This window comes from Lissotriton vulgaris, chromosome 5 (assembly GCF_964263255.1).
Source record: "Lissotriton vulgaris chromosome 5, aLisVul1.2, whole genome shotgun sequence".
NCBI lineage: Eukaryota > Metazoa > Chordata > Amphibia > Caudata > Salamandridae > Lissotriton > Lissotriton vulgaris.
The window spans coordinates 1,315,290,960-1,315,302,766 of NC_141693.1; the positions used below are offsets into that span (position 1 = coordinate 1,315,290,960).

An 11,807-nucleotide genomic window follows, 5' to 3' on the forward strand; every position below is an offset into this window, starting at 1 on the left:
AGAGAGTGCAAATGGGAGATCAATTATCATCTGCTAGCTCAGTGACCTGCGGCGTGCCCCAGGGATCTGCATTGTCCCCTCTTCTATTTAATATCTATCTGCAAACCTTAGTGGAAGAGCTAACGCATAGAAACTGCCAAGTTTTTAATTATGCGGATGACACTCAATTGCTGCACCAACTTGATAACACCAGCCAGGCTCAAGACTCAGTAAAGAATCTTCTTATGTTCACGGTTAACTGGATGGCAAATAATCTCCTGAAGGTTAACCTGGATAAAACTGAGGTGCTCATCATCGCAACACAAGACAGCCCCTGGTGTGAGCTTTTCTGGCCCCCCGAACTGGGGGAGGTACCAACCCCAGGAAGAGTAGTAAAAACCTTAGGACTAAAAATTGATGCAGATCTGTCCATGGCCCCCTAAGTCTCCGCGGTAGTGTGCTCCTGTATAGGCCTACTTAGGCAACTCTGGAAACTTGTTCCTATTCTCTTTGTCCTGGCATTACAATCCATTGTGTCCACCACAGTCATCTCTCGGCTGGACTATGGAAATGCTCTTTATCTGGGCCTCCCTCGGAAACTTCTTAGGAAATTGCAGGTAGTTCAGAATGATTCAACCGGGCTAATTTTCTCCCTACCGAGGAGAACACGAGCGACGCCCCTTTTACAGAAATTGCACTGGTTGCCCATCGAACACCGGGTGCAATTTAAATGTCTCTGTATAGCCCATAAAGCCATTTATGGAGAGGGTCCCAAATATATTAAAGATCGTCTGATAAAGTACATCCCAGGCAGAGCCTTGAGCTCCTCGAAAGCCTGTAAGCTAACCACATTGAGATTTAATCTTAAATCTAAGGGTGGTAGAACTCTGTCGGTCCTCCTTACTCAAATCTGGAACGAGCTACCTGCAACCTTGCAAGGGGAACCAGTGTTACTGCCCTTCAGAAAGGCGTTAAAGACCCACTTGTTTAAAAAGAAAACGTCCTTAATTTAAATAGTCAGCTGGGTTGCGGGCAGACCACCGGCGGTTATCTGTCGTGTTCCTTTCTTTAAAAGTGCTTAGAGACCAGTGGTGATTTGCGCTATACAAAAATATAGTAACATAACACATATAAGAACATGTCGACAGGCCATAATTAGCTGTCTAAATCTTAAGTGTCTGTCTTGTAAAATTTCTGACGTTGGTTGAAAAGAAATGAAAGGCTAAGTTGTATTTTAGTTTGATGTTACACTTGTTTATGTAATGTAATGATTTTAAGTAATCGATTGTGAATAAACCTTTACTTACTTTCTTCTTGCCCCCAACACCAGAAGCTTCAGAGCAGGACCCAGTGTGGATTCCCCACTACACACAGGCATCAATACTCTTGTTAAACTTTCTGCAAGCACTTCACTCAGTCTCCCTGTGACCCATCATTTAAAACTGTTACAGTTGTCCTAGTTTGTACGTTGTCGAATGGGCGAAAGTGATACTTGTGACAAATATGGCAGATACCCCCTCTACTGTTTTACAAGTGCCATAGTTAATAATGCATTTGTAATACAGTGGAAGGTATATCAGTCTGGTCTGTGATGGTCTTATCTGCCAACTCTAAATTTGTTCCTAATCCTAGAATATTTCGGCCATTTGTCCCCATACTAAATGTGAAAGCTTCAACCAGGCCTGGATTTTTTCCTAACCAGATTTCCTTTGAAACCTGTAAGTTCATATCTCTATAACCAAAGCGCCCACATTTCCTAGTTACACCCATGATTAGCTCCTTCAGTTCAGGTGTTTTCCTTGTTCTTGCTCTCGTAGTCCTAGTTTTATAAGACTATAAAATATGGCATGCAACTTTAAATCCTTGGGCTAGTAGTAATCTGAATTTGCAAGTGGCAAAATACTATTTACATAAAAGGCAAGACGGGCTGAATATGTCTTCCATAACAATAGTCTGTTTGGCATCTTTGCCAGCACCTCCATGTGACCCCCCATCTTCCAACTCCCAAACATACCTTTGCGCTGACCTTCTCTAACACTGTACAGCAGGGCTTGGTAAAAATAATTATATGTAAGAATAGTGAAAGAAGGGTAGTCTCATAACACTATAAGAAGGGATTTAAGGCTGACCTTTGAAGAAATTAAAAAAAAATGTTTGCAGCAGTAGTAGCTATATCCTTTCCCTTTGATATCACAATTACTAGCAGCTTTAAGACAAAATAGTAAATGTTTTCAAGAACACCTCTCTTAACATAGAAAAATGGGACCTTGTAGTTTCTTGAAGATGCACAGCAGCACCAAATGTGAATGTGTGCTTTTAGGCAACAGCGCTTGCATGCTCAGACATTGGAGCTCATGCTTACGTTGAAATGAAACTTCAAATCCCAGGACGTAAAGTGTTGCTGACATAAAGCCAGTACTCGCTCAGGGTCACACATGGATGTGCCAACTTAGCAGCACTCTCAATGAAATCAGTGCATTTTTCACTTCTGAAATCCCAAAGCAATGTTAAATTGTTGGTTTAACATTACCTTGTTGATGAAGGTTCACGGTTTACCAACCCCAGTAACGGACAGTTAATGCTGAAAGTGTAATCTCCTTATAGAGTGACAAGAATTTGTGCCTTAATACGCTTGCTTGTAGAAGGAGAAAACAACCTGAGTATCCCCCCCCCCCCAGAATCGAATCATTATGCCAGCATCGAAGAAGCCTTACTTTCTAGCATTGTAACCGTTACAAATCATAAAGCATTTCAATCAAACACCATCAATCCACCAGCCTGTAAAACAGTGTAAAGTCCACTATGAGCTGATATCATCCTAGTCGACTGCAAAACCCCCTTATCTTTTTCCTGCAGTAACCCTCTGGAATTTCTTCAGGGGATCCTGAGCCCAGGAGTATAGTGGAAAGAAGTTTAAATATCCCCTTATGAAGGACTTTGTATGTATGTATGTATAGGCATTTATATAGCGCACTACTTACCCGGAGGGTCCCAAAGCGCTTCGACCGCTGCAAAACCCTTCCTGGCTTCCCTGAGAGATGGTCCCTTAATGGGTATCTCCAGGGTGAGACCAGGCATCCCCGGCGGTCTGGTGGGGCCGTTAGTGAAGATGAGGCAAGCTAATGCCCAGAGTTGCCGAGTGTGATCGCTGATCAGAGTGGGCACCGAGGCGAGAGAATTATCGAGTCCGCTGACCCTGGTCCAGAAACCTGCCGCGTCGGGAATCGAACCCTGGTCCCGGGCCGTCCTCTGCTCTCGGGTCTGCCGCCTCTAACCAGTGAGCCACACTACTTCACTTCGCTTTCAGTTTTGACTGAGTCTTGACTGAGTCTTGACTGAGTGTTTTGACTGAGTCTTAAGAGCCGAGCATTTTTGTTGTCTTTCCTTGATTGAGCAGAGGAAGTTGTCATAACCGAGAAGATTTGTATCATAAAATCCTCAGCTATTCCCAAAAGATTTGTTTGATCGCTTTCGATAATATCAGCGCTCTAGCACAGAAATCCGTAAAGTTTGCTTGATGATTGTGAATGTACCATGGAACTCAAAGCACCCTCATTATCAAGAGATCTGATGTTAAACTGGGTAAAATGTATTTTTGTATCAGCCTCTCCACTAATGGGATCATTCTAGATTTGCTCTCCTTTCCCTATGGAACTCCTACAAACTGAGCCCGGAATGTTAACGCTCTAAACGCTCATTAGAATACAGTGGTGAAGGTGCAGTAGAGCAATGAGGAAATAACTGACTAGCTGTTGCTGGTGTTGTAAGTACATATTTCTCTAAACATACCAGACTTATTTTCTAACATTAATCCATCAGATATTTGAGAATTGATAGAACATATGCCCTCGTTTTATCTTTCTAGATCACTAGCCTGAATTTCCTTGACAAAAAGAAACCCCTCATTTTGTTAATTTGCTGCAGCATACTTTGGGGGAAAGGCTTTCAGTTTTGCTGCTTTGATTCCGTAAATACGGAATGTTAGCACTCTAGTTTGTTAGAACGGTGTTGTCAAGCTGCAATAGATAACTGAGGAATCAACTGACAGACTGCTCTTAGATGTACATGCTTTACTAAAAACATCAAAGAAAATGTGCTGACATTTAAACTTCCGGAGAACCCACTATACGGGTGAGAAAATCATGAGAGAAAACTGTTTTCTCCCAAACATGGCTCTTAAAATTCAAACAGAGGATCACCATTTTTCACTGGGTAAAATCACCTTAGAACACACCATAGTTTCTAAAATTAGAAAAGTATCACTTACAAACAATGTACTTTGTAATTAAAATCTGTTATTGCCCTTCATATGTGATCTTTTTTTGTGAGCCTCCAAACATGCAGTGCATTTAAAATGTTTTAATGGGTACCATGTCGAGTCTTGTGATGGCATCCACAAAATGTTGTTCATGTTATGGCCACCCAATATAGCTGTATATACCCCCCACCAACATGTCCCTGGCAGTCATGGTGTGCTCTCCCTTCCTCTTCAGGGTGCAGGGACCAATCTTTTAATGGCTGTACAACATATAGTTTGTCATAGCCAGCCTGTGAGGATTATCCAATCATCTTTAAATGTCACTAACATTTTCTGTTGTTAAATGCCTTCATGCCCAACCATACACATTTTAAAATGCCAGTTTCTCAAACTACTGAACAGATTTACACCAAATAACGAAAAACACTGAGTAAAGTTCTTACTTTGCGCCAAACTTGATGTAATTCCATTCACCTCTTTCCTGCATCAGTGAGAATTCTTTCCTACAGTAATTTAAATAGGAATCAACATTTTGCTATCTCCACCCCCTTGTTTTCTTGGCACTCGCTTGACGGATCAGTGCAAACTTTCCATGAAGGACCCAAAGCGGATGAAATATTTATGGAAAGTTTCATTTGGATTTGTCAAGTCGTGCCAAAGTTATTAAGAAAACAAAAATGCCTATCCAATGGAAAGTCTGACTTAACTATAATTACTCCTGTGCTTTTGCTGCCAGAGTAATATGTAATCTATATATAAAACACATAATTGAATATGCTTTCACTATTTTTACGCTCTGATCAGAAGGCCTCTGTCCTTGCAGTAAAGTTAAAGGGCTCACATCACCACTTCCAGGCTCTGCTACCAATCATCTTATATGTCCCCTTCATTCATTAGGCAGATTATTTTCTAGAATGTTGAAAGGAGAAGCACTTTAGGTTTTTCGTAACTAGACTTCAACTGTCAATTCTGCACTATAAAAGTCCTACCTATGTCCTCTCTGGATTAGAGACTCAAGTTGATATAAATACAAGCTACGTCAGTGCCAATAGGTCTGGCTTTAAAAGAATGTTGTATTGTAATATGTCCTAGACCATGGGTACTCACAAACTTTCTCTCGGGGGCCAAATTTACAGTTTGGTTTGTGTCCGAGGGCCGCACCGGTGGGGGCGGGGTCAGTGGGGGAGGGGGCGGGGCTGGAGCAATAAAAAAACTGACCACGAGGTTGATCACAGGTCCCTGCAGCGGATGCCTTTGTCCACTGAGCTACCAGACCCGGCATACACACATCTCTCTCTAGGTCTCCCTCCCTCTCTCCCTGTCTCACTTCATCTCACTCTCTTTCTCTCACTCCCTCTCACTCTCTCTCTCTCACTCTCACTCCCTCTCTCCCTCGGTCTCACTCACTCTGTCTCACTCCCTCTCTCTCTCTCTCTCTCTCTCTCCCCCTCTTTCTCTCACTCCCTCTCCGTCTCCCTCCCTTTCCATCCCTCTCCGTCCCTCTCCCTCCCTCTCACTCCCTCTCCGTCTCATTCCCTTTCTCTCCCTCTCACTTTCCCTCCCTTTCTCTCCATCCGTCTCCCTCCCTCTCACTCCCTCTCCGTCTCCCTCCCTTTCCCTCCCTCTCTCTCTGTCTCTCTCCCTCTCACTCCCTTTTTCTCCCTCTCACTCTCATCTCACCCTGCCTGTGTGTCAGCCGGGGCACACACACACACACTCACAGCCGCAAACAGAGCAAACAGGGTTGTGATTAGATAACACCCACAAAAACATAATATTTTTTAAAACAAATGTAGCGCATAATTTCCGGAAGCCATAGGGTCAAATATAGAGTTAATAGTTGGCGCTGAATCAATAGTACACACACGACTTTAACCAAATAAACGCTGTGCAATCCCTCTTACTAAAACCTGACCTGTTCTATAAATGCGTTGCTGACTATGAAAGAGTATTCGAATTCTTACAGGCATCCAGGATAGGGAAAGTGTTAAATTACCTTGTTTGGGTTTAAAACCGATTACACGTAAGAAGGTTACTCAAAGCTGCAGTAGCATTTGTTAGCGCTGATTATTTTTGAACAAAAATGTAAATCGTAATTTTCTCTCGGGTGGTCTTGCATTCCGTGGTAGACCCTGAATGTGGGGCAATAGACTGAGCGAGCGAGAAGTGCCGATTAAGTAGGTGATTTTCCAGCTAAAGAATGTGCTTTTCTTTTGAGGTGTGCATGTGTTTATAAGTCCCCCTCCCTCTCATCTCACCCTGCCTGTGTGTCTGCCGGGGCGCACACACATTCACAGCCGCACCCGAGCACTTAACAGGTCTTTAAAAGACCATTTTCATGTTAATGAGGCCTTGATGTATTTCACCTCTTAGGCCCCTGCAGCTTTACTCTCGCTATCGCTAGGATCGCCCGGCCCCCACAGAGCAGCAGAGTCTCTCGTGCTGCTGCAGACACTCTTAAAAAAAAAAAAAAAAATTAAAACACGGGCATGATGACTCAAGGTCCGCGGGCAGCCACGGAAGGCTTGCCGGGCCGCCACTGGCCCGCGGGCCGTACTTTGAGTACCCGTGTCCTAGACGATGGATTGGAAAAAGGCATTTTCAGCCCCAGAGAATTTTAATATCTCATGAAAAAACATCTGAGAATTCCCGTAATCTACTTTCTACCTAAAGTTCATAAAGACGCAAACAACCCTCCAGGATGACCCATCGTATCTGGTTGTGAATCAGTCCTAGAACTTCTTTCTCATTACGTTGAAATATTTTTGAAACCATTACAATGTACTTTATCAACAGAGTAGAAGGCTACAGTTTCGATGCTGTAGAACAAAGATTAGTGACATTGGATGTAGTCTCATTATACATGAAAAATGATGAGGCCCAAGAAGCCATCGACTTTTACTTGGAGAGAAGACCACAACCACATCAAGTTTCTACACATTTCATCTTAAGCCTGGCCTCACTGACACTTAAAAAGAAGGACTTCAAATTTGAGGATGAATCAAGGGGACAGCGATGGGATGTCCCTTCACTCCAGAAATGGCAGTGTTTTACATGGCAAGATATGAGGAAAAATACATCTACACCAATATTCCAGTCATTGACCATATATCTCAGTGGTATCGTTATATTGACATTTGGTGCATTTGGAGTGGAGATGAAACAAATCTCATGGAGTTTCACACCTGGTCGAACAGAAGTCCGTACATCAAATTCAGTTTGACACGTAGTACTACAAGTCTGATTTTCTTGGATGTTGAGGTCAGACCGTCTGATGCCAGATTAAATACCACTCTGTACACCAAGACCACAGAATAAAAAACACAATGCCTTACAATATAAAAGCTTTCATCCTAGGAATCTCAAAGGTAATTTGCCGTACCGTCAATGTTTGAGAATAAGACTCATTTGCACCCGCAAGGAAGACTACAAGGTACAAGACCATACTACACAGAGGGAACATTTATTGACAAAAAAGCCAAAAACACCAACAAACTGATTTGTGTGTGTCAACCTATGGTCCCCATACCAACACTTTTAAAAAGATTATACACAATATTGGCATCTCATCAGAAGTACGGAATGTGGTTTTGATCTTCCTCTATTTGCTTTAAATAAGAACATCTATATTGGACAACAAATAATTAGAGCCGGTGATGCACAACAAGGAAAACCGGACAATTTACGTTCTCTCATGAATCTGAAACCAGGTCAGGGTCATCATTCATGTGGAAATTGTATGGTTTGTTGTCCTACAATTGAGGGGTCCGTTTATACTGATGGTCAAGTGCAATGGAGGCACAATGAGTTTACTAACTGTAAAACAAGGAACGTGGTGTATGCAATAATTTGCCCATGTCCCAAGATGTATATATTAAGAAAAATGGGGTAACCCGTAAGGTATGGACCTGGGTATATTATGATATAGAAAAACAATGGTCCTGGACCTATTGATTATAATGATTCACTTAGTCAATTATAATATCCAACGTTTTTAGTATAGAGCAACAACAACTAGTCTGCTCTACTATACTCAGTTTTTTTAGTACAGAGTGATAAATCTCCACCACGGTAAAGAAAATGCGTTTAATTCATTAGTTCAATTTTAGCAGTTCATTTTTATCGCAATATATTATGTACAGGAAATTTACATACCGTTTGGAATTAATATATAATGAAAGTGAAAAAAATCACTAGGGCCATTATAAATGAGTTTTTGGTACTGTATATTTGAATTGGTATGCAAAAATTTGGCAACTCGACATATTGCTTGTTTATAGTATTGTAATATGAAGCATTACAGGTAGATAGCACTGAAATCTATATGTATCTGTGTAGAAGTAAAGAACTATAGAATAATATTGGTGTAGGTTAAAAGGTTAGGTGACAGTTGCACTGTCAAGCCGGACCTAAAACTCCATGTAGGTTAACGGCTTCCCTCTTTGTGTGCTGTTGCCAGACAAAAAGCACTTACGTTATATAGTTAAGTGTGGCTCACCGGTTAGAGGAGGCAGACCCGGACGCAGAGGTCAGACCCGGGACCAGGGTTCAATTCCCGACGCAGCAGGGTCTTGAGCTCCAAAGTGTCCACGGACTCGATAATTCTCGCCCCGGTGCCTACTCGAATCATGGGTTCACACTCTGCAACTCTGGGCAATAGCTTGCTTACTCTCCACTGCGGCCCCACCGCGATGGGATGCCTGGCTTTCACCTTGGGGATGCCCAGTAGGGGTTATCTCGCAGGGAAAAGCCAGGACGGGTTCCCAAAGCAAGCGTCTTGAGACCTTACGGTGAAAGGCACTATATAAGAAAATATGATTTACGATGTATTTATCTAAGACACTTTAATAGAATTACGATGTCATGTGTGTGCCCTTGGAAGTTCAACCACAGGCAGCTGGATAAATGAATACAATTATAACAGGTGTTTGGAGTGCAAGCACATTTTGTGAATGCACACCACGTCTGCCCAATCAAAGCACGTACTCCTATCCGGGCTACCAACATGTAGCTGGAGCCAAACTCTCTCTCCTGGTGATTATCATATAATTGTTTGGTGAAATCTCCTTAAACCTCCTCTCTGGTCTGCAGTCTTCTTGCTAAAGCTGCTTAATGAGTTCAGTTTAAAAGCTACAGCAACTAAAATCTAAATGCACATTTGATGTCGTTTTTGTACTGAGAGCACTGTTAAGTGACTGACACTGACGCTTGTGATCTTTGCTTTAGGGTATCATCCATGGTAAAGCAATTTAAAAAAAATGCAGGGAGATCGTTAAGCTAAATGTTTATTTTTGTGGATGTTTATTTTTATAGCATAGTCCGTTTCTCACACTAAGACTTTGTGTTCCTCTTTGTACATGTTACACCTGCATGTTCGTTGCAGTTCATGTCCTCTGTTGCTTGCATGTGGTCATTGAGATCACAAGTGTCCAAATTCTCATCACACGCATGTAAACATATCTCTCGCTGTGCTCCAGTAACCATCCTGGCTGTGATGTGTATTCGCACTCTGCCCTGTGTCCAACGCACACTTGAATAGGCCATGTGCCACAACACTCCACGTTCCTTTGCCAGCAGTTTTCTTTGGGTCCTCCGCATGTTTGAGCCCTTTGTCCACATTCCTGCCAGTGTTCCTTATTTGCTCTCTGGCAGCTGCACCCCTCCTCTCTTGTTCTTCTGTTATCTTTTCTCTTCTTTCCTGATCTTCCAATGCACGCACAGTGGCGTGAGATGACGCAAAGAAATACCCACTATTTTGCATGTCTAATTTTGTGAGTGTGAGTTCTGTTTTAGGAAAACTGGACATTGCCTGTAATTGCCTCACTTCCTCTGTTCCTTTCAAATTCTGAAACAATAAAGTGGTGCAACGTAATCCCACATCTTCTAAGCAGTTAGCCATACATGCCAACATTTTAGGACCTGGACGTGGGAGAGTTAAAGTAAAAAATCGAGAGAATGAAAATTCCCCATTGACTTCTATTGTAGAAAATGCAATTTCAGACTCCCGCCTGAATCTGGTCTATTGGCATGTATGGTTAGCACTCGAGGTTAGCAGCAGGGGTGCAAACATCACATCCAAAGAAATGAGTTCCCTAAACAGGGCTGAAGAATTTCATTATGCTAGGGCAATGCCAAGGTTTGGCAAATGATAATAGAGAAGAACATCCACAGACTCGATAAGTCCCAAGAGCTGACTGCATTTCCCTGCAATCTTGAGGAAATGGTTGAAAGAGATGCCCATTTTTGTAGGATAAGCTAATTTCACAGAATTGCTCTTTCTATTGGAAATCCCCTTTTTCAAAGTGCTTCTAATTCCTCCATTGCCAACCGACTAAACAATAGTAAATTTGCTTGCCATTCAAGTGAATATTGCATCCTAGAACTTTGCGGTTAGGTAAAGGGAATACAGGAGCTAGTGATATCCAATGGGATGTGACTTTTGATGGATTACCAGAAGGCTGAACTCTAAGGCAGGCTGTTGGATTTACCTTGCACCTCTTCTCCTGATAACCTTTGCTGTGGATTTAAGAGTGGTGGTTCCTTCTCGCAGAATACTTTTGCTTTTTCTAACTTTTTTCATGCAGCATTTTTGCTTGGTTCTATAACTAGCTATGGTGTGACTTTCTTTTATTGGCTGTAAAGTTCTAGCCCAGACTGAAATTTCTGCTTTCTTCACCTCAATTTCCTGCAAGCTGCATGTAATGCTGTTAGATCTTAGACTGGAAACAGTCTGCCTCGGAGGCTTCAAATGTGATAAAGTGGAGCAGCACATCCGACCGAAAGAGAAATCGCCTGGCTTAGAAAAGCTCTGAAAATGACTGAAATGCTGAAGTCCACAATGCAGTTACATTGTTTTGCAGTTTGTTGGGGTCCCTAAGATGACCTGGCATTTTCTTGAGGATGTGAATAAGCTATTATTAGTTAGAGAGGCGAATCTTGGCCATTGACTTTCTCCCTATTGGACCTTGGATCATTAAGTAGCTTGCCAAGATTAGAGCCTACACTATGGAAGAACTGTAAGTTAGAGTACAGTCAGTGTGTGAATTAAAAAGCTGAGATTTAAGTTTACAGTAGAGAAAGGACGTGGTGTTGATAACTTATGAGATTGGAAATAGGTCTTAAGTAGAAGCCTGTGAGTAGGCTTTAGGAATTAGAAACCCAGATGGAGGTGTGAGCGGCTGAAACGTCAAGCAATACAAGAAAATCAGTTCACGGTCTCTGCACCTGAGATCACATTACAGGAGAAATAAGAGTATTTAGGGGTCTATAGATTAACAATTGTTCCAGTAAAAAAGTGTTTCCCACATACAATATTCTTTGAGTTAGTAGAGGTTGCAGTATATGATTATATTGGATCTTGGCATTGGATCAGTTGCAGTAACTGAATAATGCAGCTTTAACTGGCCCTTTGGTTTAGAGTATAGGGCGAGGGGAGTAGGGATCCAAGTAAAAGTTAAAGATTATAGTTTAAAATGGTGAAGAGGTTTGAACACTGATCAGATTATAATTGTTAGAGCACTGATTGGTCTCTGGTGGTTTAAGCAATTGGGATAGAATAATCAATGGGGCC

At 42.1% G+C, this 11,807-nt stretch overlaps 1 protein-coding gene across 8 annotated transcripts in view; it reads left to right on the forward strand.

The window, feature by feature from the left end:
* ANKS1A (ankyrin repeat and sterile alpha motif domain containing 1A) overlaps window positions 1-11,807 on the forward strand; it is a 1,304,293-nt gene that overhangs the window by 481,081 nt on the left and 811,405 nt on the right. The window lies entirely within an intron of this gene.